General features: G+C 35.5%; 1 long non-coding RNA gene across 1 annotated transcript; it reads right to left on the bottom strand.

Moving 5' to 3' along the window:
- Positions 1 to 4,030: 4,030 nt before the first annotated feature.
- LOC103604073 lies at positions 4,031 to 5,687 on the bottom strand. The gene is made up of 2 exons (XR_551683.1): positions 5,650 to 5,687; positions 4,031 to 4,235 (listed from the first exon to the last, which is right to left on the bottom strand). It is a non-coding gene; the product is annotated as an uncharacterized LOC103604073 (long non-coding RNA).
- Positions 5,688 to 5,708: the final 21 nt, after the last annotated feature.

The following is a 5,708-nucleotide window of genomic DNA, read 5'->3' as shown; positions in this document are numbered from 1 at the left end:
AAAAAAGACAAAAAAAGACAAAAAAAGACAAAAAAAAAAAAAAAAAAAAAAGAACTTGCATTCTAGTGTGGAAAACAGGCAATAAATAAGCCAAAAAGGAAAAAAAAATTTCAGGTAATGTGTGATTTGAAGACACATAATTAAGATAGTTGGCCATGGAGGGCCCAGCTGTTTTAGGTAGGGGAACCTGAGGTTTCCTCTCTGAACAGAGAACTGAGTGAAGAAGAGAGGGTTCAGTGGGGCAGCTGTGGGGGAGGTGTGAGGGTCTGCCCAGGCACCTTTGTCATCATGACTCTTGTCTCCTGTGATCAGTTAAGCCATCCCACTCCAGTTGTGCATGCAGTCACTATCCTCTCCATATACATAGCACACTCGGTTCCTTTTTAACATAAGCATGGATTCAGAGCAAGTGACAAGGGGCATCCATTCCAGTCTCATTGCTTATCACCTGCAAGTGACTGTGGTATGTATGGGGAGCAGGTTAGGGCTGGCTGGAGGTTGTTCCACTAGATAACAGCTATATGTTTTAAACTAGGACTTATTCATCAGAACATCCCACATACCAGAAATAAGAAAGTCTGTGGAATTTGATCTGATTTGTACTTTATTTTGTAACAAATATATCTTACCTGATTTTATTAAGGGCTATTTTATTTATTTTTAACAGGAATCACTAGATTTGATCTACTTGGAGACTTTGGAAGGTTTAATTGGCTGGGAAATTTCTATATTGTATTATCCTACAATTTGATTTTTGCTATTGTGACAACATTGTGTCTGGTCAGAAAATTCACCTCTGCTGTACGAGAAGAACTTTTCAAGGCCCTAGGTAATCCTGAGGTTTATGAGTATTTTTCTCTCTTTCTCCTAATTAAAAATTTTGACATTTGAGTTAATTTTAAGTCATCAACTCTTCAGTTTTCCAAATACGTAAAACCTTAGAGGTCAAATCTTGATCCATTACTTACTATGATTTTGTGAAAAATTACCTTACTTCAGTAAGCCTCAACTTCTTGACATTTGAGTTAATTTTAAGTCATCAACTCTTCAGTTTTCCAAATACGTAAAACCTTAGGGGTCAAATCTTGATCCATTACTTACTATGATTTTGTGAAAAATTACCTTACTTCAGTAAGCCTCAACTTTCTCATCTGTGAAATAGTGACAATACCTTCTTTTTTTTAGGATTGTGAATATGAACTGAAACAGTTCTTGAAAGGGCCTTAGCGCAGTGCCTGGCACGTTGTAAGAATGCAGCAAACATTATCTCCTTTGTTGTTATGGTGTTGCATGATGGTGGTGAGGATGATACTGCGTTCAAGGCTTATTTTTTGGTAATGATACTGTTCACCGTTTTTTTGCTAAAGCTTTTTTTGAGGCTTAGCTTTTACAAGTATCAGGCTGACCCATAATTCTCCTAAGTAAGCCAAGTAGTTGAGGATAAAAATGTTAGGGTTCTTGTCACTAATAGGAGAGAGAGGATTTATTATCATGTATTCTATGAGTCCACCTATTGTGACGGTATTAAAAACTGTTAGGTTTAGCTAAAGTACACATGTAACCTGTGAATGTATTTTTCATGCTTATTTCCACATTAGTGCTAAATGTATTTCAAGTTTTTGATTTAAGAATACCAGGAAAATATAAACTATCTTGGGTTTGGGGTATGTAATTTTATGATAAAAGAAGGGAAAGGCAGTGGTTTATTTTAAAAAATTATAGAAAATCCTGACTTTAGCTCATTTACCTGAGTTGACATCATTTGGATGCTTGTACTCCATATTGCATCGTGGCTTTTAACTATTGCAGAAGACGACATATTAATTGATTCATTAAAGTCCAGTTTTCAGGTAACTTAAACTATATGAGCAGAAATAAAGCTTCTCACACCACCAAGCCTTTCCATTCTTGATGTTTGAAAGGATGACCTTGGGGAGGAAAAAAAGATTTCAGATCATCTGTCCATATGTATTTTACTTTGCATACTCTCTGTGAAGGAATGGCTGATGAAATACTGGCCTGAAAGGAAAAAGTTACATCTCATTTCAGATGAAGCACCAAATAGTTTATGGATTTTAATGACTGGGTTTCACAGTGCTGGCCACGTTAAAAACAAATATGAAATGGGAATCAAACAGTCCTCTCAGTCAAATGTCCAGAGTTGAAACTTAATTAACCCTGTTGTAATGGCAAGATTAGTTAGCCATAATCTTAGATAAATTCTCAGTTACCATTCACTAAATGAGATGGTTGCAAAAAATTATAGTAAGTTTAGCATTTGAGTTAGGTTTTCTGGATATCATTTTGCTAAGGAAGCCTTTATTAAAGTAGTAAAACATTAACTTAACCTCACGTAAAAGCTCTTATATGTTGTGTCTGTTCTTTGGCCTTAACAGACAGTGGAATTATCAAGAGTTGTGTAAAACTATGTAATAGATAAACTTTTCTTTCCAAATGTTTTCCATTATTCTTTGGAGTGCTCTAAGGGGATAACTTATGCATAGAAAAAGATCCTCATTGAGTATATGTAATGTTTGAATGATCTGAAGTCTTAATTTCCCTGAGTCATACTTTCATTATTAAATTTAAGTATCTTCTTTCTTTCTTTTTCCTTTTTGTGTAGGCTTTCCCCCCCTCTGCTACTATGTCCCTACTATGTTCATTGATGATAATAGTATCCATCTTAGAGAATATCTGGCACATAATCAACACTACACACTTAGCTATGGTGATGGTGGTAATGGAGGTGATTGTTTTTAGGGTTCTCTGCAGGAGAAAGGCATTGCAACTTTAAAGAATGCATAACCTATGCTGCACCAAAGTTTTCAAAGTGAACTATCTCAAATAATCTGTTCTAACAGGGTGATCTATTTCAGTTCAGTCAATGAGTACCTCATTGATCTCTTTGAGTAGTCACCCCTCCCCCCTTTTTTTTTCTGCAGCTGGTTGGTACAGGGATTGAACCCTGGATCTCGGTGTTAGCAACACCACATTCTAACTAACTGAGCTAACTGGCCAGCCCTTGCTCAGTCTCTTCTCTAAAGAGCCTTATTTTAACACACTTCCCCACCTCCAACAGCCCTGGTTTCCTATTGTCACTCAGTTGGTCGGCCATTCTTTGTATAAGCTCTTTTTTCAAACCAGACTCCAAAGTTATATTTTTCAAACTGAAGTTTACCATCCATTTAGTAAGCCAGGAAATAACTTACTGTTTTGTGTCCGGTATTTTTAAAAATAACAATAAAACAGAATAGAAAATGTCAGCATGCATCACACATAGTAAAAGTAGGTACCATTTTGTTAAATTTTTGCTTATATCTGTAAGAGTATGTGTGTGTGTGTATGTACTGTGTTACAAAGTAAAATGTATTTCTTACTGTGGTCACAAAATTTGAAAGCCACTGATGTATAGGTCTGTCAATGAATTAACCAGATGCTAACAGCATTTACTCTTCTGAGAACTCTGGATTAAACTGCCCAGACCACAGGTGGGTGCTGCTTAGTTCTCCTATGGAAGAAATTAAGAGAAATCAAACAAATCTAAATAACTCAAATAAAATTAAATAATGTAAAATACATGCTTTCTATTATTGATACTACATTTTGGGTTACAAGAAACTGATCTACCAATAACTCCACAACAAAAAGAGAAAGAAAATATCCACTTCTTCCTCAATTCAACTTTTTATCAGAATAATTATTGCCCTTTATAAAACTAAATAAGGAAGCAGCCTATAAATACCCTTAAATTTTAGCCATGATGGTATTTATGATTGAAAAACAAAAACAAAAAAAATCACATATAAGTGCCTATAAACCAAATATGAAATCACTTTTCGTAAAACTTTAATTTCTAAGACATGTAAAAAGTCACACTAAAAGTATCTCATAGAAAAGACTAACAATTTGTAAAGAAAACAATCTGTGAACAAAAATAATTTACCAGTGTGTTCAAACATCATTTTTTTAAAGTAACATTATACCAGCTTTTTAAAATTTAAAAAGTCAGTACTGCATTTATATTCATATCTTTTAAAAAATTTTGCAATAATTCTGCCTTTATGCATTAAATACTGTGCTAACAACAAAGAAAGCACATAGGGCTTGTAAACTATGGAAAACCGTGTCAGCAGATTAAATCATTACTGAAGCGGCAGGGTTGGCCCACTGGATGCGCAGTAAAGTGAGGAGAGGCTGCCATGGCTGAGAGCAGGTGCACATGTACCTCAGTTCACCTGGAGGCAAAACAATGCAAAGGCTTTGTTATCCACCAACCAGCCCCTCAGTGTAGAATTTAAGGAGCTAATATTAAAGTTGCATATTTAGAAATCTATTTTTACACATAATGTACATAAAACTATGTGAATATTAAATTTAAGAGATATTTTGGAAACTCAGTAAAAATCAATACAAATGTTATAATCTGTAAAATTTATAACTGTAAAGTATTTTAATATTGCAGAACCAATTAATGATAAGAATCTGCTAAGTCTCCTTAAGAAACTCTGTAACTGTAGTACCTAATGCTCTCTTAGATACTAAAGGTGCAAGAGAATAAAAGGACAGCTTGATTCAATGCAGTCGCTGGTGCACACCCATCCAATAAGAAATGAAACAGGAGTTCCAGAATTAATTTGACTGTGAACATGTGGAGCTCTGTCTTCCAGGGTCTACCTGCATTCTCTTTCTCTAGTGTACAACTATAATAAAAGGAAGACCCGTATGAGTGACTGTCCTTACCAGCACTCAGACTGTTTGGCCTCAGTGTTCTACCATTCATTTCTAGGTCTGTCCTACAAAACAGCCTCCAGCATATGTTCAATAGAACCACCTGCATTTGGAGTAACCTCTCATCAAGAGGAAGATTCTAACTATGTGATCGGGAATAGAGTCTCAAGGGGTTGTGATTATGTAGAAGACTGAGTATATAACAGTCTGTTATAAAAGGCATTTGAGAACCAAGGTTTGAAACTGTCCTTCCATATGATGCTTATCCTCTGTTTCAACAGCAACAAAGATGCATCCAATAACTGTGTTTAAAAAAAAAAATTTATAATTCATCTTACTAAGCGTACTGATCCAAAGTTCGCTAAGTCTGCAGGGAAAGAAATTTTCAAATGAACAAAAGGTTGAGATAGACATTAAAAAGTTTAATATTTTACTAAAATTTTTTCAGACATCTTACAAATATCCAGGAACTCTTTCTTTGGATGTGACTTGAAACTGGTGTAAGTTAAAACTGATATTAGTATACTCCTGAGGTTTTTTGTGTTCCCCCCTTGACTTGGTCTGCTCAAAATATGGATTCCAAGTTTCAGTAAAAATCAAAACTTGCAATGAATGCTTAAACAGTGATAATTATCAGTGAAATTGTAAAGTAGCTGATTTTTATTAATTTTTTACACATGTAGATCTTATGCTGAGAAATTCACTAATACTAGATTTGGTGGTACTTATTAAGTGCTGCTTAGAATCACAAAATAAATATTCTCTTATTTTAAAACTAAGCTGCATTTTTAAAAGACGAAAAGCTCAGAAAGAAATGCAGAGGTATTGGGCCGGCCCAGTGGCGCACTGGATAGTGTGCCACTTGGGAAGCGCGCCCCGCCCGAGGGTTCGGATCCCACATACAGACTGGTTCCCACTCACTGGCTGAGCGAGGCGCGGGAGCAATACCGAGGGTTGCAATTCCGTTGCCGGTCCCCGGT

Source organism: Galeopterus variegatus, unplaced genomic scaffold (assembly GCF_000696425.1).
Source record: "Galeopterus variegatus unplaced genomic scaffold, G_variegatus-3.0.2 Scaffold4947, whole genome shotgun sequence".
NCBI classification, from domain to species: Eukaryota; Metazoa; Chordata; class Mammalia; order Dermoptera; family Cynocephalidae; genus Galeopterus; species Galeopterus variegatus.
Note: the sequence above shows the minus strand (reverse complement) of the source record. Positions and strands in the feature narration are given on the sequence as shown.